Source organism: Neofelis nebulosa, chromosome 7 (genome assembly GCF_028018385.1).
Source record: "Neofelis nebulosa isolate mNeoNeb1 chromosome 7, mNeoNeb1.pri, whole genome shotgun sequence".
Classification (NCBI taxonomy): domain Eukaryota; kingdom Metazoa; phylum Chordata; class Mammalia; order Carnivora; family Felidae; genus Neofelis; species Neofelis nebulosa.
Window position 1 is genome coordinate 68,640,132 of NC_080788.1, and position 27,327 is coordinate 68,667,458.

The following is a 27,327-nucleotide window of genomic DNA, read 5'->3' on the forward strand; positions in this document are numbered from 1 at the left end:
ACATGCACGAGAGCTCCCCCTTCAGGGCTTCCCCCTCTCCATTTTAGATGAGATTTCCTTTATTTTCACAAGGTCTGGGCTCATTATACAAGGAATTTCTCCTTCTGGCGGAACTTGGCTGTTGCCATGGCAACCAAACTCTCATTTGGAAGCTACAGGATAAAAGCATTGGAGAGACTGTAGAAGTATACTTTTGGCCACCAGTGAGCCTGATGGTAGAAGTTCAGTTGATGTGCAATCGATGCAAGCAACACTGACCAGGCAGATAAAGAGTTCAAGACTGGCTCTCTTCAATTGTTGGGGTTCTGGGCTCTCTTCCCTGCTTGGCAAAGAGAGCTGAGTCAGGTTAGAGGCAAGCAGGGTGGCCTGGTCTTAGCAGTGTTGTTTGCTTATTGTCCTGCATTGTTTTACTGCAGCTTCCATGGGAAGCAGGGTTGGGGAGGGGAAAGAAACAGACCCAAGGGAAGGTTTCAGTAAAGCTGAATTAAAATATGGCATTAGTAGTAGATGAGCAATGGACTCTGCAGGCAAGTGTCAGCAAGGACTTGGGTTAACAGGTTCAGTTGAAGAGCTTTGGAAATACTACTGGATAGTGACAGGGTATGCATCATGTAGGGTAGGAGATGAGAGTGCAGGTACCATGTAGGAGTTTTAAAAGCAATTTTAAAAAATAATGAAATTTACCAAGACATCTTTAACTTTAGGATCTACACTTTGAACTTCTTTTCCAGTGTCTTCTACCCAATGCTGGCTACCCAGGACATTCTCCCTACCACTCACATTTTTTTATTTTTTTTTTTTATTTTTTTTTTTAGAGAGACAGAGTGTGAGCAGGGGAAGGATAGAGAGAGAGGGAGACACAGAATCCGAAGCAGGCTCCAGGCTCTGAGCTGTCAACACAGAGTCCGATGTGGTGCTCGAACTTACCACAAAATCATGACCTGAGCTGAAGTCAGATGCTTAACTGACCGAGCCACTTAGGCGCACCCCCCCTTTTTTAAAAAAAATATTTATTTATTTTTGAAAGAGAGACAGACCTACCACTCACATCTTGATGAACTTCCCTTTTCTTCACTTGCATTTCCCTAGAGAACAGACCACGTTAGCTAGCATGTCAGTTACCTAATCTATATGCCTGGGGGAAAGTTAGAGAACATATTTTCCCACTAGAGAACACACTTATAATTTGACGATAGTTTTCTGTATGACATTGTTTATTATTTTTATTATACTAATCTGAAGGAATGATGTTGTAGAGGGCTTTCAGTCAAAAAGATTGAAGTTCAAATCCTGGTTCTGCCTTTAAGTAAATAACTTAGCCTCTCTGAACATCAGAACAGAGGGGCTCACTAAAATCATGCTCCCAGAGTTGCCATGAGGCTGTAGTGATATCATGTACTAAGACACCAAGCACAGTGCCCAGTACAAGGACACCTGTGCTTCAAGTGAACTTCAACCCAGTTGACTTCCCTTCCCCAACGGCTTTTTTTCTTTCTTTCTAGCATGGATTATGAAGATTCAGTCTTGAGGGGTGGATAGAGGAGGAAATGAGTTGTAAAGTTCCCTTCAAATCACATTGCAATGGGTTCTCCATAGATCTTGAATTTTTCTGGAGCCAAAGAATCAGAATAGGACAAATGAAAGAATAGAAAGCTTGAGAGAAAGAAAAAAGGCAAAGAGGAAACCAAGGCTCTTGCTTGGAGACCTAGAAGACAAATTAAAGGAAGTTGTGGTGGGGAGGCTACATCATGAGCGCATGTGTGTGCATGTGTATTTGTACCCCCACACAGAACACAGGTGAGAGCAATCAACAGGGAGTAGAGCTGTTGGCCACGTGGAGAGGATTTCCTTTCTGTTCTTCTGTGCTCTTTGACTCCCACCATCCTCCCTTCCCTTCTTCTGGCCCCCATTCAAGAGCCTTGGTTTCCCTTTTTTTCACTTTACATCCATGAAATTAGCATAGATGGGCAAACAGATGTTCAATTGTTTCAAGTAACGTTGATAGGAGAGAATTTGGTTCCACAAATCAAGTCTCCCAGCTAACCCCTTCCTTACCAACTGGGCCCTTGCGGGAGAGCCACTTTAGGAGACAGATTATTCCTGCCCCACTGCCACTCAGCTTCCTGGTTCCATGCCATACACCTGCCTCACTGGACTTCTCTTATCTTCTCTGGGGTCTTGAGTTCTATGTTCCTCGGCCCCAGTTTCTGGTCAGTGCTCTTCTAGCCTTAAGGACAGAACCTTCCTCAAACTATTTCAGGTTAGGAAGAGAGTTTATTAAAACCATATAGAGGAACTCTCAGAACCTGAAAACAGAAAGTAAGGGATAATTGTAGACCCTACTTTATTGTTTTGTTAGATTAGATAATATATTTGAAGGGTTTAGTGCAGTGTGGGCACAGAGGATGCACTCAATCATTGTTAAATAATATTCTTAATATCCTAATCATTAACATCTTAGGCATCCAGCCCATTGGCTACTATACCCATTTTATTTTTGAAAATTGAGACCTTAAGTGCCTATTTGCCTTACATCATACTGTTAATAAATGGCAGAGCCCAGAGTCGGGATTCTTGAGGCTGCTGCCCATCCTAGTCAGCAGCCCGTCGATCTCATCTCTGAGGCTAGCTGGAAAGCAGAGGACATGCTCTCAGCACGTATTCAACCCACTAGTAAGAAGTTGAGTTCCTGTCATATTCTCAGTGTTCAGAAAGGAGCTTTAAGGAGAAAAAGAAAATTATCCTGTCAAATAGTTTAAATCTAGTTGGAAGAATTGATTGTTTGTTTGATTGATTGATTAAGCCAACATATGCTTATTGGGATCTTTGTACTGAGGGCTGGGGACAAAGCAGACATGGCCAGAATACTCATGTGGCTTACATTTCAGTGGTCCAGTGTGTTTATGTGTTGGGGTGGCACTGGGGGAAGAACAAATGTCCAAATCTACATATACATAGATAGAACTTGATCTCAGCCCAAGGAGGAAATAGCAGAGTGCAGTGAATGGAGATTCTAGTAGAGAGGAAGATTCCAGTTAGGTAAGACTGTCAGGGAAAGCCTCTTTGTAAAGGCAACATTAAATCTGAGTTCTGAAGAATGGGAAAAGTCGGCAGTAGAAATAGCATCTGTAAAGACCCAGATGTGGAAGAGTTTACTGTGTTGAAAGAAGTGAGAGGAGCCTAGTGGATGAAAGTGATGAGGGATGAAGGGGTTGGTAGATTAAGTGCCACTGGAGAGGTGGTCATAACACCCATTATACAGGACCTCTGGACCATGATAAAGTTTGGATTCTATTCTAAAGGTAACAGAATGATGTTAAAGGGTTTTAAGCTTACAAATATAAAACATATTTTAAAACCTTATTCTAGGTACCTTGTGGGGACTGGACTGGAGAAACAAGAGTGAAGGCACATAAATCACTAGGAGCTCTTACACTGATGCAGGTAGGAGATGCTAGGTCTTGGATCTGGAGGAATCTGTGAAGATGGGGAGAAGTGTAGATAGGGTCAAGATGGGTTTCATAAGCAGCAATGACAGGGTGTGCGGTGGGCTGGATGAGGCAGGCAAGAAGAGGGAGTGGCCATTGAGGCTACCCAGACTGATGGCTTGGCTGGGCCAGGTGTTTTCAAGGAAATTAAAATTTCAAGGTAATTTAAATGCAGCTCCAGTCCTACATGGGAGAGAGGGCATTACCCAAAGATGGGATTTGCCCTGAGTCTTGAAAAGTGGTAAGGGTTTGGGAGAATGGGAGGGATACTGAATGAGCAGAGAGTGGTTTGAGGGACATGAAAGTGGTGGGGAGACCTGACTCAGAGAGTGTGTGGTGGGGAGGCAACAATCCGCTTGATTGGGACCCAGTAGGATGAGGGCTAGGGCATGGGTTTTGGAGACACAGGAGAGCAGTGTCCTTGCCTATAAAACACAGATGACGCTAGAACCGCCCTTCAAAGTTACTGTGAAGATTAAATGGAATAAAGTTGATACCATGCTCAGACCTTGACACATAGTAGGACCTTAGTTAATGCTCTATAATCATTATCATTAATATTTTTACATTTACATATATTTATTTATATACAGTGTATGTGATATATATTACACATACACACACACGTGTTTGTATGTATGTGCATAAGAATTGAAAGACAAGTGTGGGAATTTGGATTTGATATGACAGCATGTGTGTTTTCTGCTGGTGTGTTTTCTGAGAGGTGAAGTGATCCACTGAATGATATTTAAAGAAGGTGAATTCTGGCATTTGGATCCAGAATGGCGTGGTGAGCAGAGATCCTTACTGAATAACTCAATAGTCCAAGAGCAACTAGACAATTTAGGCAGCACATACTCCAAAGGCTGAGAATGTAAAGCTTCACATGCCAAAGGAGAGAGGGACCTAAATAACGTTATGACTTTGGGATATAGGGTTCAAAGAGTTCAATTAATAATCACCATGGCCTTACATTACAGGGCCTTTTCATAAAATCTAAACTGGCCTCCTGAATTCTCAGTGTAGGAAGCACTTTTCATACCACATTGAGCCTCCTCTCAAGTTAAAGCAACTTATTTTAAATGTGTTTAAGTCTTACAGTAAAGGGTAGCCATAGTCTCCTTTATACCCACTACTCTAGTGTCAATTCCATTGTGTTATAATAACTGGTTTGATGTTAATACATAAAAGGGAGCTCCATCACTGAAATAGAGTATGAGGATTCCAGTTTTTAAAAAGAAAACCGTAGGTTGGTAGGGATGAGCGTTTCAGCAGGAAGAACTTGATGAGTGTTTACTCCAAATATAAATCTTAATAGGGAGGACATAAAATATAAAATATATATTCAAACTCTTAAGAGAAAGAAGCATGATACAAAGAATTGAAAATCTATTACAATAGTCACATGACAAATTGAAGCCTCCATCAGCTTGGGTCCCCACAGGATTAGAATGAGCAGTGCCTCCTGCAGACCCAAAGCATAAATGAGAAACTGTTATGTTAACCTGAGCCTGTTTGTTACCTCTGCAAAACCCGTCCTGTTCTGGCTGTTCTCACCAGCTCTGGACACGGAACTCCCCAGGATTTCACTTTGCCTTAGGGCTCTGAGGCAATTTTATGCCAGCTGAATAATACATTTAAAATAATAAATGTAATACAGGATTTTTGTTATTTCAGGTGGGATGATTGTTCAGGGTGTCCAAAGTGCCACACTATCTGAAATGGATGTCTAGTTTATCTAGTTTGGGATAATTTTTTTGTGTTTGCAGGGGGGCCGGGGTAGGAATGGGTTTTATTTGGCCTACGAATGAAGTAGAAGATCTATCTGAAGTTCCATCTTGTTGGTTCAACATGTGAGCAGAATGCTAAGGAAGTAGAAATGAAGGGTTTCATCCAGGTTACTTTGCTTTAGTCTGTGTCCAAAGTTTGCACCCAAGTCTGCCTCATCATAGAATTATCTTATTTTTTTTGTTTTTACAATTTTAGGTTATAATTCATATACCATATAATTCAGTCATTTAAAGTGCACAGCTTAATTGTTTTTTAGTATATTCACAGACAAGTGCAACCATTACCACAGTCAATTTTAGAACATTTTCATCACCTTAAAAAGAAACTTCGTACCATTTAGCTCTTGTTCCTGTGTACCCACATGTAGAAGGACTCCCCAGTCAAGAGTAAAATTATGACCTTGTCTTCATATAAGTCCTCGATTGCAAGAAAAATAAGGAAAACAGTCAGGGCCTTTGTTCATGGGATTCCTTCCACATGGGCCTCTTTCTCACTCATGGCCAAGAACCTTGACAGCACAGAGAAGCCTTCTTGAGACTCTCATTGCAGTTAGACTCCTCCTTTGCCTCCACCCTTGGTTCATTTCTTTCATATCACATATTATATTATTGTTTGTTTTCACTTTATTGAAGTGTAGTGTATGTACAATAAAACATGCCCATTTTAAGCAAGCAATTCATCGACAAATGTGTATAACCAGTGACAACTACCCCAATCAAAATATGGCACACATTCCATCATGCCCCAAATTCCCTCCTGTTCCTCCAAATTCAGTCCTCTCCACCTCAATCCAAGGCAACCCTTTCTATTATTACAGATTAGTTTTATCCGTTCTTGAATTTCATACTAATCATAACTTAAATTGTTAGCTCACCTCTTTGCTGTCTCTACTACTAGACCTTTTTTTAAACCATCATTTCCTAGTACAGCATGTCTAGCACAGAGCTAGACAGTGTCAGAACGGATAAATCCCAAATTATTCTATTTATCAAGTTTAATTTTTTAAAAAAAGTGAAGCATCTAAACATTTGACAGTAACAGTGAGGACTTTATTGTGAGGTCTAACAAATAGGAGTCTCTTGTTCATCTCTTTTGCTTTCTCGCCCTACCCTTTTTCATCACAACAATGTCAAAGGTAGCCAGGTAGGGGAGAAAGCTGGGTAGAAGTCACATTCTTTTGCCTTTAGGCAAAATGTATTATCGTTTTTAATGAAAGGGTAGGAATGGTCTTATTCATTTGTAATGTTTTGTAACTTTCAACTTTGAGCTTTCAACTTTGTCAGTGAAGACATTTCTTTTTATTTGTTTATTTTCTTTAAAATATGAAATGTATTGTCAAATTGGTTTCCATACAACACCCAGTGCTCATCCCAAAAGGTGCCCTCCTCAGTACCCATCACCCACCCTCCCCTCCCTCCCACCCCCCATCAACCCTCAGTTTGTTCTCAGTTTTTAAGAGTCTCTTATGCTTTGGCTCTGAAGACATTTCTTAAGGGCATCTTGCAAATCCATCCACGACCTTGACAACAGGATATGAGATCAACTCAAACTACATCTCCATTTCTGACAATAAACTCAAGATTGGTGTCTTACCAGCAATGTCATGGCAACTCTGACAAAACATTGTTACTATGATATAATCAAACCTCGAGTCACATACCTTTGAACTGGAACTTCTCATTCATGCACAAGGGAGGATGGGGTGACATTCAGCATCTCTGCCTTGTAGATGGAGGAGCTGAGGTATAGAGATCCTTCTACAGAGTGTTCTTTGCTTCTTTGCATGCATTCACTGCAGGCAGTGTGTGCATCTCCCTTCAGCCAAAGTTCTAAATCTCTTTCTCTCTCAACTATCTAGGACACATGAGAATTAACCTACTCATGTAGATTACAGGGCCCCAGCCCTCATTAACCTTAATATTGAAAGAAATACAGCTTTTGTGGTAGGAGAAGTGGAAATGCCCTTCCACTCCACACAAATAGCAACATTTGCATGAACAGAGGAAATGGGCTTTTTAGGAGGTAGTTTATCCAATGTAAACATTTGTTTCCAGTTAGTAAACATTTCACATATATAACACTCCTGGATTGGTGGACCTGTTAATAAAGCATTGTAAAATTGCATCCCTAAAGTTATTTTTTTAAATAGCAGATCAGGATGATGTCTACTCTGTATTTTCTTGATGTCCTTTGAATCAATGATTCTGTCCTAAAATTATTTCCTTCCTCTACAGGAGGTATTTGAGTGCTATTTGTTGAAGAACTGAACAGCTGGGCACTTGGTTTTTAAATATTGAAGTCAGATGTGCCCTAAACCTTCTCTTTTCCAGATGCAGGCTGTCTGTCCCCTGCTTGCCAGGCCTGACCTTGGTACTTCAATGGGATTTAAGTACTGAGCGAATCTCAGTCATGTCCTCATCCCTTCTCTTTGAAGATGTTGCTTTTGTTAATGACCCTGGGCTTGGGGGGACAGTCACCATTTGGGGGGAAGAGAAGAGGGAAGAGAGGACAGGATATAAATTCATAATCCCCAGCAAATTGGAGAAATGCCTGAGGACTGGTTTGTGCCTCTGAGAAGGCAGAAATGGGAGGTGAGTGGGGAAGAATCAGCAGACCATGGCTGCTGGTTGGCAGGACAGATTCTAGAAGCAAATAAGCCCGTGTAAGAAAAGTTGGGCAAGTGGGCCATGTACACAGAAATGGTAGCTTATGAAACGCTCTCATTTTACTAAGCCCTGATGATGCCCCCATCACCAGACCAGGGTCAGGCTTTTCCAAGAAGGCTGGGCAAATATCCATAATTGCTCATTCTGTTTCAATCCCTCTCCAAATAGTCATTACTCTCCTGCTGGCCCAGGCCAGCAGGCAAGTATTCAATTGCCCACCAGAATGAGTTGATACTGTTTGGAACTGTGTTTTTCAAACTGTAGGTCACGAGCCATTAAATGATTCTTGAAACGAGTTGAGTAGGTTCCAACCAACATTTTTTTAAAGAAGCAGGGCAGAAAATAGAAAACAGCAGAGTATGTTGTGTATGGTGTGGTGCATGGTGAGGGTGAATAATGTTTTGTGGAACTTGGTTTTAGTCTATATGTTTATGTACTGGGTTGCAACATAAATGTGTGTGTGTGTGTGTGTGTGTGTGTGTGTGTGTGTGTGTGTGTGTGTATCATGGTGAAAAAGAGCATTTGAAAAGTAATGGTTTACAACTACCGATTTTCAGATATTCTTTCAAGAAACCATTTTATTAGGAGACTTTTCAAATATCCATAAAGGCAGTGACAGTAGTAAAACAGACACCTTGTATCTTCATCTAGTTTCCAAATTGTGTTTTATAGATAATACTATCCTATTCATTTCCTTCAGTAATTTATTTTTCTTTCTTTGCTCTGTCTTACCAAATGCAGGGAAGATTTCAGACAGAATCAAAGTAACCCTTCCTGATGGTTCAAGTTGTGAATATTTCAGGTCAGTTTCGAGAGCCTTCTTGAGAGGCCTCAGGAGACCCCTGGGAAAAACAAGTTTGGAAGGAGAACTGAGGCATACCTCACAGATGCTGCTTGTGCAGCACTGTGCCTTTTCTGGAAGAGACAGTCCTGTCATCCGGTTTAGTTCAAAGTTCTCTTCCCCCATTCCCTTTTTACCTCCTCCCCCTGAGAGAATACAGAAGGAGAGAGCTGGGCGGAACCTGAGAACTTCTAGTCCAATGCTTTGTTTTACAGATGAACTGAACTCTAAGGGTGGGGACTGAAGTATCCGAGAGAGCCTCTCTTGTAATGCGGTCTGTCACAGTCCCCACAGGAACCTGGCATTAGGGTCACCCTTTCACAGACAGCAAACCAGGAGACAGAGAAATTAAGTATCTCACCCAGAGCCTTTGACAACATCGTTAGTGAATCAGGAAAAAACATGAAGTCTCTTCCTTCCCTCTCAGTACTTTGCTTCTTAAGATTGGACCAAGTAAGTCAGGGTTTGGATGGGGTGTGTGTGGAGGGAGGGATGGACCAGGACGGGGGAGTCACCAACTTGCATCGTGGGCCTGTCCCTTTCTTCAAAGCCACTTCAATCAGACAGAAGTGGCCCTGGTGCATTATCAAGATTGTCCCATGCACTTCTGCACACTCAGGACTTTACCTGTTCCCCAGACCACACAGCCCAACATGTTCCCAAGAATGCTTTAGGTGGTTTCAGAAGTTACATCCAGAACTTGGCCATCCCTTCATAAGCTCCAGCTCTGTGTGCAGTGTGGAATTTGAACTAGGAACTCCTACAGAAACTCCTACAGAAAAAGAAAAAAAAATAAGCTAAATTAAACAAAGACCTTACAACGTAGGAGAGATCAGTTGTGCCCCTATGTAAGGAGATAACACGTATAAGGCTAAAGACTAGTGTAGTGCCTATCTAGCCCATATTTAGTAACTGGTTGCCACTTTAAACCTTCTTCCCTAAGCTTTCAAACAATTACTTCTACTGCTCTCCCCTTCTCTTCTTTGTATTTCGTGACTTGCCCCTGCCAACCTCAAGCCAGAAACTGAAACTCCCGCAACTTCCTAATAGCAAACACACAAATTCAGGTCTTTGCATTAGAAATCACTCTGCCTCAACCCAACATTCCACTGCAGTCACTGTTCTCTTTCTCTTTTTCAGAGTCAGACCCCTCAAAGGGACTGCCTCCTTTTCCTAACTGCTCACTTCTCAGCCCACTCCAGTTTGTCACTTCACTCCACCAACACAGCTCTTGTGAATATTTCTGATGGCCTCCATGGTGCCTAATCCAAAGAGCCATTTTTTCAACCCTTATCACAGCTGACAACTGCCTCTTGGTGAAATACCTTCTTTCCTGGCTATACTCTTGGTTTGCCTCCAACGTGTAGCTTTTCCATATTCTTTGCAGGTTCATCTCCACCTGCCAGCTGTAACAGAACTTGTCAGGACAATGACTTAGGCCATCTTCCCATGCCACAGTGTCTCCATAAGTGAATTTACCCATGTCCCCAAGGATTGATTCCCACCTTTATATTTCAAACATTTATATTCAACTACCTCCTTGAATCGCTACTTGGGTCTCAAAGGCACTTTAAATTCAGTTGGTCCAAAAGCAAACTCAAAATCTTCACCTCCAAGCCTGGTCTTATTCTCACCTCTTTGAAGTGGCAAGAGTCCATACAGTGATGCCAGGGACTCATCTTTTCACCTCTTTCTGCCTCACTAATCATGGCCAATCTATCAGACTGTCCTTTCGAATGTTCTTCTAAAAATCTTCTGACTCTGATGAAATGAATTTCACCTCCTCTGCCTCCTTTTCCTCACACTCCCAGTCTCACCCGATGCTACAATAACTCCCACACATCTCTTCTTGCCCCTCCAATTGAGATCAAGAGCAATCTTTTTTTTAAAAAAACACTTTTTTGAGAGAGAGAGAAAGAGAGTGTGTGCACGAGTGGGGGGTGGGGAGAGAGAGGAAGAGAGAGAATCTTAACCAGGTTTCACATCCAACGTGGAACCCCAACTTGGGGCTTGATCTCACAACTGCAAGATCATGACATGAGCCAAAATCAAGAGTCTAATTGCTTAACCAGCTGAGCCACCCAGGGGCCCCAACTGCAATCTTTTAATACGGCAAGTCTGATTAATATCCCCTACCAAATGAAACCTGTCAATGGCTTTCTGCTACTTTACAGATAAGGTCCAAGCCCTAAAGCAGCCTGCAAGACCTAAATGGTCTGGCCCCACCTCACAAACCCCTACCCCTTCCCCAGCCTCAGCCCTACTGCCTTATATATGTCTACTCCCACTGCCAGGGTTTTGCACATGGTGGCTTCTCCATTTAGAGTGCTACCTTCCTCGCTACTCCTGCACTCCCCCACTGCCTTCCTTAAACTTACCATAGTTATAATTTGTATTTTTGTAATTCTTTGATTAACATCTGCCTTCCCTTCAGACCATTAGGTCTGAAGAGAAGAGGTCTGGGAGAACAGGAAACCTGTTCCTGGTCATTGTATTATTTTCAATGCTTAACATTAGGCCTGCCATACAGGTGTTTAAAATTTTTTTCAGGTAAACCTCAAGTTCTTTTGTACTCCTCCTCAACCCCTTCTCCGGTTTTAGTTTCTGTTTTGTTTTGTTTCCAGTCTTCTGAAATTGGTAACTATTCTTCTAATCCATGACTGTATTTTTTTGTACAGTTCCCAAATATTCATATATCTCCTAAATATCCCTGTAGAAAACATAGGCTGTGGTTTCCTGTATTTAACATTTATACAAATGAAGCCATCTTCTACTTATCATCCAGCACCTTCCTTTTTTTTGTTTTGTTTATGAGATCTATTTTTATTGATATCTGTGGATATGGACGTAGATCAAGTTCTTTCACTTTTTGCTGCTAGATACTATGCCGTAAAATAAGTCACATTTTAATACTTCTATCACTGAATTATGTGTTTTGTTTTTTAATTTACTGTGATTTTGGTTTGTTTGTTTAGTGTCCTTGTCTTCCTTTGCTGACAATTATAGACTAAATGTTTGTGTCCTCCCAAAATTTGTATGTTGAAGCCCTAATCCTCAGTGTGATGGTATTTGGGGGTGGGGGCCTTTAGGAGTAATTAGATTTCGATGAGGTCATGAGGATGGGGCCCTCATGATGGGATTCATGCCTTTATAAGAAGAAACACCAGGGAGCTTGCTTTCTCTCTTTCTTCTCTGTCTGAGGAGTTAGCAGAAAGGTGACCATTTGCAGTTCAGCAAGAGAGCCCTTGCCAGGAACTGAATAGGCTGGCAGCTTGATCTTGGATTTCCAAGAACTAGGAGAAAATAAATTTCTGTTGTTTAAGCCATCCAGTCTGGTATTTTGTGATGGCAGCTGGAGCAGACTAAGACACTGACTTCTAGTGAACTGATGTTTTTTCTACTAGCCTGGAAAGTTTATATCCCATTTCCATTTATTTGTGTTTGCTCTTAAGCCTTTAATACACATTTAACTTAACACAACCTAAAGTTATTTTCTATGGCCCTCGTGTTATGTTGCTGTTTTTAAATTTGTTTTTATCCCCACTTTGTCCACATTAAGTATTTACAGTTGATACTTACCTTTATGAACAAGACTACCTTTTTTTTTCATAATATTTTCCCCCTGACATTCCACTCTGGGCTTAATTTTTTTTCTTGATTGACAGTTCTTCATTATTCTTTCAGTGAAGGCCTATGACGAGGAAACACTTTAATTCTGGGTCTCAAAAAATATTTTGCTCTCCCTCTCTAATAGTTGGGTATATAGGCATAGAAAAATCACTGCAAGGCAGTGCTTCTATCTGAATGGAATAGTTTTCTTTAGCTGCTTATATATTCTAATTTTTCTAAGCTGAATGTTATTTGTGCAATTTCTCAAAAGTCAGAAAGTACACAACGAAACACAGTAAGACATGAAATACTTTGACCACTGGCTCATCAAATCCATGCCAAATCTTCATGTATTGGGATCGTGTTTCTGCAAGATTTTCTTCAGGAGAACCGTTGAAGGTGATGCTGTTGCCATGGCATTATACAAGTAGTTCCCTTAGATATTAAAATGGAAGAGTCACGTCACTCTAGGCTCAGGTTTCAGTTACTTTGGGCTGCATTTATTTGCACAACTTTAATGCAAATGTGCCTTTACTCCTGCTTTCTACTTGATATTAGAAATTCTCCTCAGTCACAGAATAGAATGTCTGCCTTCATGCAGATAATAGTCTTAGGGCTGAAGTGTGAAAGAATCATCTCGGGCACCCATTGTACCTGGGAAGATTGACTATATCCCCACTCTGCTTCCAAAGCAGATTTTTTTTAATGGCCTTGAGAGCAGCATCTGTGCATGGGATGGAGAGCCAGAGCACAATCCAGGTCCCCTCCTGAGTCACTGGATTTCAGAGAATTTCACAACAGTGAAAATTAGATTTCTAGGGAGAGACCACAGCCAGTGACACTGAGTTAACATCATTTTTCCAGCTGCTTGAGGGACCTGGTCAGCTGGAGAAATCTGAATTTTGTTCACACAGAATTTCAGTTAGTCAATTTGTCCACACTGCTATTTTATTTTTAGCAGATTATGTTTAGATTCTTGTTTTCTTTTGGGTTTAGGTTTAAATTTTTTTTTTTCTGGCTCCTATCATACTGCATCCTGCAGATTATGTGGGCTCCAAATCAGCTCCTCATATTTGTAGCCATAGATTTCTTTAAAAGAAAAAAACACAGCTAAACCACTCCTGACATCAAAACTCATTTGGTAACATGCACTTGCAAACTAGAAAAAGCCAGCAGAACGTCTACATTTTGGGGCACCTGGGTGGGTCAGTCAGTTGAGCATCCAGATGGGGCCACAGTTGATGATGGGGAGACAATATGACCAAGGGAGTGATTAAGTGACCTCTGCACTCTGTTAAAACCACCAGTTCACTACTACCCCCTGACTCCCAGAATGTTGGGAATCAGATCTGAATTCCCCAGGCAGGACACTGGTGGATTCTTTTTAGCAGAATCTGACCAGCCCAAGAGAAAGATTAAAAAAAAAAAAAAAAAAAAAAAAAACCCCAAATCAGAGGTTTTTAAATAAATGGCCCAGAGACATAACTCAGGATTTTTCAACCAAAACTACTGACATCTTGGGCAGGATAACTCTTTTATATGTGTGGGTTGTCTCGTGCTTGTGGGATGTGTAGCAGCGCTCCTAGGATCCATCTACCAGATGCCAGTAGCACTGCTCTACCCTGAAGCCAGTAGTCAACAGGCCCCACCCACCCACTTGGAGTTTCCAATCAGTTTCATAGTATTCCATTCATTCTTAAGCATGAGCTGACAACCAGGGAGTCTGGGAGGCGTAGTGGGGTAAACATCCTACTTCTGCCCAGGTCGTGATCTCACAGTTGGAGGGCTCGAGCCCCATATCAGTCTCTGCGCTGACAGCATGAGCCTGCTTTGGATTCTGTCTCCCTCTCTCTCTGCCCCTCTCCCCTCCTAAAAATAAACAAATATTTTTAAAAAACAAATATATGAGCTGACAACCAAAAGTCAGAAGATATCTGAGAAGGAAAGCCTGCAATGTGAAATATGGAGAGAGAAACAATTTTTTTTCAATATATGAAATTTATTGTCAAATTGGTTTCCATACAACACCCAGTGCTCATCCCAAAAGGTGCCCTCCTCAATACCCATCACCCACCCTCCCCACCCTCCCACCCCCCATCAACCCTCAGTTTGTTCTCAGTTTTTAAGAGTCTCTTATGCTTTGGCTAGAAACAATTTTTTTAAATTTTTTTCAATGTTTATTTTTTGAGAGAAAGAGAGACTGAGCATGAGCGGTAGAGAGGCAGAGAGAGAGGGAGACACAGAATCCAAAGCAGGCTCCAGGCTCTGAGCTGTCAGCACAGAGCCAGATGCAGGGCTCGAACCCATGAGCCATGAGATCGTGACCTGAGCTGAAGTCAGATGCTTAACCAACTCAGCCACCCAGGTGCCCCAAGACAGAAACACACTTTAAAAATAAAGAGTAAACACAGACCATGCAGGGAGAAGAAAACCTCAAAAATTATATTATTATTCTGAGAGAGAGACAAGACAGTGCAAAAGAACTATTGCAAATTAAAATTATGATTATAGAAATTTTAAAAAATGAAATAAAAGGAATGCAAGAAAAAGTTTAGGAAATCTCCCGGAAAGCAGAACAAAGAAATAAAGAATTAAAGAGGAAGATAAAAATTAGACAACAGGTCCAGAAGGATGAATATCCAAGTGATCAATTCTAATAGGAGAGAACAGAGCAAATAGAGGTGAAGGTCTGAAGGAAGTCATCAACGAAATAATCTAGGAACCTGTCCCACAACTGAGATGTATGAGTTTGTAGCCTGAAAGGGCCTCCTGAGTATCTAGCACAATAGATGAAGAAAAGATCTACATTAAGGCAAACTATTGTGAAATATGAGAATACAAGGGTCAAAGAGAATATCTGAAAAATCTTCTACAGAAAAAGTTGCACACTTTTGCAACAATGTGAACATCTTTGTACTTCTCAGGGGAAATACTGGAAGCTATAAGACAATGGAGAAGGACTATACATTCGGAAGGAAATGGTGACGCAACAGGAGACGGAAGTCAATTGCTGATGTGAGAGGCCTCTAACATTTTCCTCCCATGGGCTATTTGTCAGCAAATTAGTAGAGGAGGTACTTTATCAAAACAAGGGAGGACCCCACAAAAGAAAAAACCTGGGGCAAACCATTGCACACAGAAGAGAGGGAAAGGGAACTCCCAGGATGATGGTGATGGTACATCCCAGTATATCAGTTGCTCGCTTCTCTAATTAGTCCAGATTGGAGAAGTCAGAATGTTGTGGAAGAAGTTTCTCTAAGAAAACGTAATGGACAGAACATGGCATATTCAAATATTTTGAGGGATAACTGGGACAGAGAATTTGGGGTTGAAGAAATGATAAGACTTTAGAAAATCAGGGGCACCTGGGTGGCGCAGTCGGTTAAGCGTCCGACTTCAGCCAGGTCACGATCTTGTGGTCCGTGAGTTCGAGCCCCGTGTCAGGCTCTGGGCTGATGGCTCGGAGCCTGGAGCCTGCTTCCGATTCTGTGTCTCCCTCTCTCTCTGCCCCTCCCCCATTCATGCTCTGTCTCTCTCTGTCCCAAAAATAAATAAAAAACGTTGAAAAAAAAATTTTTTAAAAAAAGAAAATCAAAACAACCAACAAAAATGCTCAGATCAGGGAGAATAAAATTTTACACAAAAGAGAAATTATGGAATTCTACAAAACTAAGCTGGAAATAGGACTCACATAACACAATATACACTCTGACTACCCATTCAACAAAAGTATGATACAGTTATTTCAGGAAGATGGTACAATAAGAAGAGTGAAATATGTGCTACGTTGAGTTGGTAGTGATGGACGTAAATACTGAATCCTCTTCTTCCATGAAGGGAAGTTAGATTGTGCCTAATACTTGATCAGTCTTTGTGAAGATATGCCTGTGTAGATATGCACAGATCCTATTTCATAGATACATGTATACATTGATCTCATGGTTTTGTGCAGTTGGACCAAATAAGTATTGGCTTAAGCATTCAATTTGTGTCGTGGTTCTTGGCTTAGCCATCTCTTAGCTGTATGAGTTGAGCAGGTCATTTTAATGTCTCTACGCTTTTAAAATGGGAGATTTTATTCGATGAACAAGCAACTATTGAGCAATTCCCATGTCCTAGAGTAGGGAGATAAAAGATACAGTCCTTGACTTGAAGTCCAACAAGGGAGGCAGACAAGGAAACTGATGGGATTTGTAAAGCATGCTAAGGAAGCACAAAGGGCGAATGCAGACTGACATTATATTAAGCACTTACTATGTGCCAGGTTATATGTCATGTAATGTTCCCAGCAACCCAGTGATACTTTCCACAATTTTACAGTGAAGGAAATCAATACTCAGAAAGGCTAAATAATTGAACCTGTAGCTAGCTAGAAACTAGCTACAGATCAGAATTTAGGCCCAAATCTCTCATGCTCTCATGTCATTCTCTCTTTAGAAACATATGCCCCCTAAGGGGCACCAAGCCTAGATAAGAGAAATGTTGAGATCAGAAAGAATTCCTGAGAAGGTGGTGCTGGAGATCAAAATTGATGGACTCTGGCCATGGAAAAACCCGGACACTAAATCTCTCTCTCCTGGACCAGTGTCCTATTGCTGCTCTATTTACGAAGCTTTACTTAGTAAATATTTGAGTGACTATTACATCCCATGGATCATGCTAGGTACTGAAGGGTGTAAAGGTAAAAGCACAACAAAACAAAAATAAAACGGTTCCTGCTCTGGATAAGTTTATGGTCTATTGGTGAGGATGATTATTATACAGCATGGAAAATTATATGCTGGGAGCACCTAATACAACTGTGCAGGAAGGGATCTTCCTAGTGGGCATAGCTGGACTGAGTCTGGAGGAACAAATGGAAGTCGAGAGAAGGCAGAGGAGCAAGGTCACCCATGTGCACATCATAGCGCCCTGTCAGTGTGCAGAATATTTTGGGAACTCACTGCTTGTTGTATTTATTCTGGGCCTGGAAAGTAGGTTTATGAATATCTTCAGTGATAGCAAACCCATTCTCTGAAGGGGAATTTGATATTGTGAAAAACCAAAAGTTACTGGATATTCATGGACAACAGAAGGAAACTTTCCAACTTGTATCCTGGAGAAGCAGAAGGGACCCGAATCCCAGCTCACAGTTGCCAAGAAACCCTATATGAGGCAGGTGCAAAACATTTTTCCCCCTCTTTTAAATTCAGACTCATTAAAATATGTATTTTCAGAAGCCACTAATGAAAATAAATTGGGCAATCAGGCTGGCTCACACAACTTATAGTAAAACACGAGGTGTGATTTTTTCAAGTAATGAGGATCTTCTTACATGCTAACAAGGGGTTCTGGAGACAATTCTAAAAGAGGATTCTCAGAAATAGTTTGAGTTATGGCACCAAATTTGGAGTATATTTATATTCTCCTAGGAAAACAACTTTCATCTGTGTGCTACTCCCCAGGATCTATTTATTAACAGCAGTGTTGATCTCTTCAGTTTCATTTGATAGTTGGGCCATCTTTAAACAATGTTATTCAAAAAAATTAGTCAAAATCTCAGGAAATTCTAAAATATTAGTGTCCTCTTCCTCCGTCAAAGAACGCTACCCTCTACCTGAACCTTTCCCTGGCCCCTGCTGAACTGAATAACTGAGGCAAAACATGGGTTTCCAGGGCAAAATAGGTTCACAGGAGCCCTGGCTCTTTAATTGGGGGGCCCGCTCTTACCATTTCTTTGGAATTGCTTGGTGCTAAGGGGCTGCCTTCCACAATTTGTTTACTGTATTCAGAGATAAACATGTTTGAAAGACGCATCATAATTAGTAATGCTCTTTAGATTCAACTAATCACGGAGGTATTTATGTTGACCATTACAATCAGGGCCTATTTGTTTCGTACATAATTAAGGCAGATTATGAGTTTGGGATGGTTTCTGAGAAACCATCTAGCTCATTAACCTGAGAGCAGACAGGGTTAAATACTGGAGGTGTTTCCTTGGGATAGCCACATAGTCCCTGAGGGAAGGAAGGTAATGGGAATGGGTGTGACTTGAGTATAACCTTTCACCAGTGGCTTGTCATCCCTAATTTACCTGCATCTGCTCTTGCCCACCCTCTCCAGTCTAGTCTCTCCATAATGTAAATGGATTGAGCTCTAAAAAACAAAACTAATCATGTCACTTGCCTCTTTAGAAGCCCTCAAAAGCAGCACATTACTCTTAGGAAAATACCAATGTCTTTACCCTACCCTATAGAGTTCTGCCTGATGATACCCTTGGCTGCCTCTCCAGCCATGTTGCAACCCAGCTCCCTTACCCCTACCCCCATGAACCAACACTGGAGACTTCACAATTCTTGGAATGTGTTCTCTCCTACTCCAGGGTCTGTTTAGTGCTGTTCCCTGAGCTCAGAATGCTCCTTTTCCACCCCTTTCACCTGCTTTGCTATTAATATTACTGGCCTATTGTATACTCACAGATGCATAGTTCAGAGCCATCCAATGGTAGCACTTATCACAATTTTAAAAGGACACATTACTATGGAGTAATTTATATATATCTCTCCTACTAGATTTTAAACCCCATGAGGTCAGGGATAATATTGTTTTACTCATTACTGTATCCCCCTGGCACACACTAGACAATGAGTAAATTTTTTAATGCTTATTTATTTATTTTGAGAGAATGAGTGGGGGAGGGGCAGAGAGAGAGGGAGAGAGAATCTCAAGTTGGCTCCGTGCTCACCAGGGAAGCCTGATGCCCACCACCCTGGGATCATGACCTGAATTGAAATCAAGGGTTGGACGCTCAACCAACTGAGCCATTCAGGCACCCTAACAATGGCTAAATCTTCACTGAGTAAGCAAATTAATGCGAGGGCCAATAATCTATGTGTGCAAAAATAAAATACTATTGGGTTGATATAACTTGGTTGTAGCAATGTACATATATTTATATCTATATGTATATACATTTGTCAATTTTTTAACATTTACTCTAGTAAAGTAAAAGGGCAGGAGAGAATGTAGCTAGTTAATAAAAAGTGAGCACCATGCTATTTATTGGTTCATCCATTCTTCATTTATTTTTGTTCATTCAGATGTCACAGGATAGAAAAACTTCCTTTTTATTTGAACAATTGTCACTATAAAATTTCCTGAGATGAACAGTCTTGGTTGCAACAACAACACAAAAGACTGTGGTAAATATTTAGGCTAAGAAGTGGGTCCCCTTCCCCCTGACCCTTCATACTCCACCAAGCAATGGCATAAAAATACAGTCTAGGTATATGGCTTTCTGACCATCTGACCTGTTGCAGAGAAACTAGAGAAAAAAGTGACAACTCAGCCTTTTGGTGCTCTTAGGTGATCTTTCTTGTATACTAATTGTCACCACGTGGTTATTAACCTGAATTATATGACAGACATTTTATTTTGTTTTATTTTATTTTTTAAATGTTTATTTATTTATGGGGGGAGGGGCAGAGAGAGAGAGGGAGAGAGAGAATCCCAAGCAGGCTCTCCAGTGTCAGCCCTGAGCCCGGCATGGGGCTTGATCCCGCAAACTGCGAGGTCATGACCCAAGCCAAAATCAAGAGTGGGATGCTTAATGGACTGAGCCACCCAGGTGTCCCCCGTATGACAGATATTTTAAAATGGAGACTACTGCAAATGAGGGGCGCCTGGGTGGCTCAGTCGGTTAAGCGTCAGACTTCGGCTCAGGTCAGGATCTTGTGGTTCCTGGGCTCGAGCCCCTCATTTGGCTCTGTGCTGACAGCTCAGAGCCTGGAGCCTGCTTTGGATTCTGTCTTCCTCTCTCTCTGCCCCTCCCCTGCTCACACTCTGTCTCTCCCTCTCTCAAAATAGATATTAAAAAGATAATAGTAATAAATAAATAAAATGGAGACTACTAACAAGTATCTGATCTGGGGAAGTCTATGCTTTTGAGTGAAATGTCTACATTATAGATAACAGACAGCAAAACTGAAATTATATTGTAAGCAATAACATATTTGATATACACTCTTACCTTAATAGAAGACCATCCCACCTCTGCATGAAATAGAATAACTTAATTATTGACTTCATGAGAGAAACAGTCACGCTGGAGAATAAAATACATAGACTGTTCTTCTTGTGTTCTGAATAAAAGATGTAATCGGATGCAATCATTTCATTAATACACACATGGCCCTGTAATGGAAATACAGAGGACCAGATGGCCAGGAGTGGACTGAGATGAAATGAGATGGGTGTTTGCAGTTTAGCAACTAACTACTTAGCCTGTACGGATTATACTAAGTACTTACAGAACCACAGGAACACATTTTCAGAATGAAATTCTGGCTTTGTGTCCAGAAGCACCATTCCCAGCACTAGGAGAAAGCCTATTTTACTGGGCTCTCACAGAGCTATTTTGCCTAAGTAGTTGGTAGTGGGTATTATTGCACTAGTGCACAAATCTGACTGCATGTTGGAATCACCTGGAGAGTTTTTTAAAAATATATATCAACGCATTGGGCTCACCTCCAGAAACGTTGCTTTAATTAGTCTGGGATACAGGCTAGGCAATGGGATTTTCCAAAGCTCTCCAGGTGATTCTAATGTACAGTAAAGTTTAAGAACCACAGTGCTCATGTAATTCTGTATTTCCACAAGTAGGACCACTTTATAGACAATAAAAGAGGTAAATACCTGTGTGGTGTGATTTGAGGAAGCTCAGAACATCCCCTGTCCCCAAAGAGCTATTCTCTTCTTCTGTGTGGTGTTTGGAAAACTACCTAGAAAAATTCATGTCTTTGAATGAAGGCTTTCCAAGTTAAATGAGGATAATGCCTCTGAGAAGGATAATACATTAAGTGGTTATCAGTTATTAACACCCCGGTATGCTCATTTATCGGATTACTTTCCTTTATGGTGGTGGCGTAAGGGGTGGGGAGTGGTGAAGTACAACTGTAGGAGGCTCAAGGGTCACTAAGTGTGGATTCAAGATGAGTTCCAGGGATGGGAGGTATGACCAAAGGCAGTCTATAGTCAAGGTGGAATGATGATATGATAACAAAAAGAAAAATTTGGTGTGGGATTTTGTGGATCAGAGAAGACTGTGAAAGGGATCAAATGTGCAAGTCGGAGTCCATGGTCTTGACAAACCCTTGGCTGACTTACCAAAACACTGCAGTGAGAGAGCTGAACACATGGTCAATAAGTGAGTGACAGCTTCTTTCCAGTCTCACCCCAGCTCCAGAAACAAGAGTTCTCCATACCAGACTTGGATTTGGTGCCCAAAAGTGATCAGAGGGCAGCTAGGTAGACAAGAGCTAGAAAATCACAAAAGCCTCTGGGCTGAGTAATGCCTGAGCCCCCAGAGTCTTGGCAAAAAGAGAAACTTGCTGATTTTTGAAGGTCAAGATACTAGGCAACCAGGAGAATCCATGTATGGTTATGAAAGCAAGAAACAACCTTGAAAATAAGCTCCAGATCTTAAAGAAGGTTCCTTTCGGAATGAATATCAATTCCACACAATTATCTTGGCTGTAGATATGAAGCAACCAGATGAATCCAACTTTCAGCAGTATACTCTGATGTGGAAGACCTGAAGGAAGAGCACACGTGGGAACTAACATCTATTCTCCCAGTTTAACAAACCTGCCAGAGGCAGGTCCAACCCATGTGCATTTCCCCTGCAATTTCCTCATCTCTTTTATACAGCCTGGAAATTCGCTCAGCTGGAAGCCCAGCTATGTCCTGCATGGCTGGGACTCTGGCTGGACAGCGACAATGAGAGTGTGAAGAGGGGGGTGGGGTGCCCAGACTCCAGGCAGGCTCTTCTGCACTGTTGCTGAATGACTTCTGAATAGGGTTGACTTAAAAGAAATCTCTTCCTGCGGGTTTAATAAGCCCCCGCTGGGATGCTCCTGATGTGAATGGGAATCACGACTTGACATAGATGTGAAAGATTATGTGTCAGCAGGACTGATTTGATTCTTAATGGAGTGTTAATTTATTTGCTGTGATTTCATGCATCTGCTTTGGCCACAATGTCATATTACGTTAATCCCTGAGATATCACTACACATAGGTGTATCCTCTATATACACGGTGGCTGAGGAATGGGGAATTTGTGCATATGATTTTTTAAAAGGGATATGTATACCTTGGGCTGCCTGGGTCACTCATTTGGTTAAGCATCTGACTCTTGATCTCGGCTCAGGTCATGATCTCACAGTTAGAGGGATTGAGTCCCGTGTCAGGGTGTCAGGCTCTGCACTGACAGAATGGAACCTGCTTGGGATTCTGTCTCTCGTTCTCTCTCTCTGCCCCTCCTGTGCTCTCTCTCTCTCTCTCTTTCTCAAAATTAATAAACTTAAAAAAAAGGGATATATATATATATATATATATTTTTTTTTTTTTTTTTCAAAGGACTAGCAAGCAGAAGATTTTGGATTTTCTCACTATTTGGATACATGGTCTCCTGGGGTGAGGACATGACTTGGTATTTGGAACCACTAGATTGAGGAATAGTTTTGAAGGTAATAGGCTCTGGGAAGTCCTAAGCCACACAGAAGTCACCATATTCAGGGCTACTTATAATTGTGGGTTGGAAAGCTTTACTTCTTTTTTATTTAATGTTTGTTTATTTATTTGTTTTTGAGAAAGAGAGAGAGAGTGCACAAGTGAGGAAGGGGCAGAGAGAGAGAGAGGGAGGCACAGAATCTGAAGCAGGTTCCAGGCTCTGAGCTATCAGCATAGAGACTGACTCGGGGCTCAAACCCACAAACTGTAAGGTCATGACCTGAGCTGAAATTGGATGCTTTACCAGCTGAGCCATCCGGTGTCCCTGGACAGCTTTACTTCTGTAGGAAATATTACTCTGTAAACTTTGAACAGCAAAAACAAGTGTTTCCATAAACAGTTGGGCTGGGGCTTAAATATAGGTAAGGGAGCACAGAAGAAAGAAAGAGAAAAATCACTTTGCAGCAAAGAGGAGTAGACTTCACATGCCACTTATGTTCTTTTAAGTCGCACAAGACAGGTTGGGTTTGCCCCCTCAGAAGACAGCTTGATGGTTTCATTAGGAAATAGATGTATGTAGGCCACTGGGGGAGATATAACTCAGTTAATCCTAACTGTTTGTGAATGAAATGTGGAGGACTTTAACACAGAGACCAATCCCAAACAGAAGGTAGTCCCTCCCGAGCCACACAAATCCCAGAGGCTACAGATGCTGGCACATCGGAATCTATGTATCCAGGCCCAGCTCCCTGGGCTCCCTGCCTCTCTGATGCTGCAGCATAAGGCTGGCAAAGCTGAGCAGGGGGTTGGGGCCACCGTGAGTGAGAGCAGCACCAAGTGAGAGCAGGGGGCTGGAGGTTAACAAAAAAATGCTTTCTGTTGAGGGGCTCAGGCTGTCCCAAGTGTGTAGGGACTTTCACTTGGCAAAAGGGACCCCCTCTCACTTTGAATGTAACCTATGGTCCCAGGGGGGCCAAGACCCACTTCTACTTGGGGAATGTGCAGCTTTCCCAGGTTGAGGGGAATAGAGAGCCAGAGAACCACCCTGCTCCTTCAATGAACTTAAGTCTCCACAATGCTAAAGACACTATGGAAAGTATCATGACCTATAAGTATCATGCCTTCTGCTCCCCAAGAATTCACAGTCCAGTAGAGGAGGGGTCAATAGATTCACTTTCATCCTTACATGTTACACAAAGTTCCTAGCGGGTTTTCGTTTACCAAATGTTTGAAGCTGCAAAGCTAATAAGTTCACCTGGGAATCTGTGGCTGAGAAGAAAGTGAAGTTCTAAGCACATATAAGGGTAAGAGTGTATCCAGGTAACCCATGTAGTAAATTGGATCAGTGTTAGTAACTCTCTATTCTCTCCTTGTATTAGTATATACACACCCTTTGCTATGTACCTTTATAGTTTTCATCACTAAATGTGGAGACTATTTTCCTGTTCCATTAATGGAAATTACTGTTTAGTAAGACATGGCTTTGCAAAGCCAATGATCCAGGTATTACTTTCCTTTAGATGCGTATAGGTAGCTATGTCCCCATGATCCAAACCACCTTAATTCTCTTTTCCTTCTTCAAAGTTCTTATCTTTCATCCTTTAAAATTATTTGGTCTTCTTCTCTGGGATTCTTAAATAGCACGTTCTTCATAGCTTTTTCCTTACTAGTATAACTGTAGGCAATTCACCCAATTTGGGGGTCAATTTTAACATCTGTGAAACAAGGAGATGGGGTTTTCTGATTTTAGGACCCCTCTCTGCCCTAATACTCACAGAAACAAAAGTTTTCAACTTTTTATTGTTATCAGGGCCACTGGTGAGAATTAAATGAAAATTCAGGTACTTAAACTTTGCTTCCATAGATTTTAATTTAGCAGATTTGGGGTGGGACCCCAGCAAATGGTCTAATGTACAACAAAAGGTTATTCTATGAGCTCCATTGTTTTTCATCCAAAACCATTACTATCATAGAGTAAAATGACGTTTAAATAAGCATAAAACAGGGGCACCTAGGTGGCTCAGTTGGTTAAGTGTCAGACTTCAGCTCAGGTCATGATCTCATGGGTTTGTGAGTTTGAGCCTCTCACTGGGGCTTTCTGCTGTCAGCACAGAGCCTGCTTCAGATGCTCTGTCTCTCTCTCCCTCTACCCCTCCCCTTCTTGCACTCTCTCTCTCTCTCTAAAAAAAATAAACAAACATTAAAAAAAAAGTACAAAAGGAATGAACTTCCCAGTTGACTTAAATGGTGATCTTCAACTAGGGGGGAATTGAGACAGCAAAAATCTAGCTGGATGAGATAGTGCTCTGAGGAAATTCAGAAGTGTGCAGCTCTACATAGAAACTTTCCATATTTGGGGCACCCGGGTGGCTCAGTCTGTTAAACATCCAGCTGTTGATCTCAGCTCAGTTCATGATCTCACGGTTCGTGGAATCAAGCCCTGCATCGGGCTCTGTGCTGACAGGGCAGATTCCCTCTCTCCTTCTCTGTCTGCTCCTCCTCCACTCCCACTCACAAGCTCTCTCCCTCAATAAATAAATAAACTTAAGAAATTTTTTTTAAAAACCCAGTTCATTGTTTTCAAGGTGTGGGGATGAGAAGGTTTTTATCTACAAACAGGCTACCAAATCTAACATAGGAGTCTTAAAATATAGGTCCTATGTATAGACGTTTTTGTGTTTATATGCATGTTACATATATTCAACATGTGCTCACATGTTGAATCTATATGACAGACTAAACTGTATTTCAAAGTAATAAACTAATGATTGACACCGTAGTCATAACTTAGTGCTTGAAAATTGCATTGTATGAACATTTAAAATGTATTTCTGGCAATCTCTGGCCTTAGGACCATCATCTTTAAGGATTTGGTAAAGCCACATGTAGAGAATATAATGATTTTGAGTTTTTTAGGACATTTGAAGATGTTAAGCAGATTTACCAGGGGACCATCTCACTCATTCACCCCTTGTCTAAGATACTTTACTGCAAAAGTGTCTCCCAAAGGAGAGAATATAGGGAGCCAGAGCCCTTTCTCATTTTTAGTAGACTGTATTACTTCTTTGCAGTGAAAAACTGTTTCCTTGGGGTAAAGGTATCAGGCCTAGGAGAAATATCACTGATCCCTCCTACACCAAATATTGAGTTGTGCCTTAAAAGTCATCTTATACAAAAGTGCAGTGTGAGTAGACTTAAGCCCATGCCTGTTACCCTTCCTCCCAGGGCCAGGGCCACCAGCTACCCAACCACCCTGGTTGCTTTAGAGCTGAAAGCTTATCACGGTGATTTAAGTAATACACATATGTGCTTCGATCTTTATGGATAATTAAGGCTGCAGTGTATACCTAGGATGAGTTATCAACCTTTTTACAGCTGTATTTTCAAAAGGGTGACAACTACTTACCCATTGTGCTTTGGGTACATTTGTGTGAATCACTCCCAACTACTGTGTCTCCTAATACTGACCCCTGAGCTAATTAGCAGCCTGGTGTGATGGTTTCTATTTTGTAGCAACCAATTAGGCAGTGGCTCTGGACAGAACTGACAACAAAATGTAAATTTAAAGACAGAAACCAGGGTCTGTTGGTTGAGAGGAGAAAGCCAAGGCCAGATAAGTGAAGATGGGGTGAGATTGTGAACGGGTTTTGTTTCCGGTAGTAGAATACTGGGCCTCCTTAAATTCAGATTCAGACCAAGGTACCCCATTAGCAAATAAATAAATAAACAGGCACATAAATATATATACACATAAGCAAACAAGCAAATAGATAATTTTTTAAAATAGCGGAGCATTAGTGTTTGTGCTGGGAGAAGCGAGACTATAAGTCATGGCCACCCACCTGCTCTCGGGAGGCACTTCCTAGGTATAGACTTGTGCCCAGACCCCTTCCTCAGAAGCAGCTTCACATGTGCCTTTAAGCTTCAACCTAAACGGCCTCTCATCAAGCCTTCCTCACCCCAGCATCTGACCCACGGAGGCACCGAATGGCAGGCTCCCTCTCAGCCACTCAATCCTCTCCAAGGGAGATTTAAAAGTGTCCTACTGTCGTTCTCACTCCCCTCCCCCCAACTAGCATCTCCATTTAGGGAGGGAATTTCCGTTATCGCCCCAAAGACAAAGAGCAAAAAGGTGAGGGACGCACGTAGAGAAGCCACAGGACCGACTCGCGTCCGTTCCCACTCACCCACGCGTCTGCTCCCGGGTCCCCCTCCTCTCGCCGGGGACTGGCGGTCAGGTGAGGATACCTGTGCGCCTAGAGAAGCCCCGAGGGGCACTGCGATCCTTCCTCCCGAAGTCACCCCACTCCCCGCGGGGGCCCCAGGACTCTTGCCCCCCTCTCCCGGTGCGCGCGTCCCCTGCCCCTCGGGCTCCGGCGCGCAGCGACAGCCACACGCCGCGCTCGGCTCCCCTCCGCCGACCTGGCGTGACGCAGGCAGA

General features: G+C 41.9%; 1 long non-coding RNA gene across 1 annotated transcript; it reads right to left on the reverse strand.

Moving 5' to 3' along the window:
* LOC131516798 (uncharacterized) lies at window positions 1–27,327 on the reverse strand. Its single transcript, XR_009264251.1, has 3 exons — window positions 27,074–27,327; window positions 6,940–9,558; window positions 1–319 (listed from the first exon to the last, which is right to left on the reverse strand). It is a non-coding gene; the product is annotated as an uncharacterized LOC131516798 (long non-coding RNA).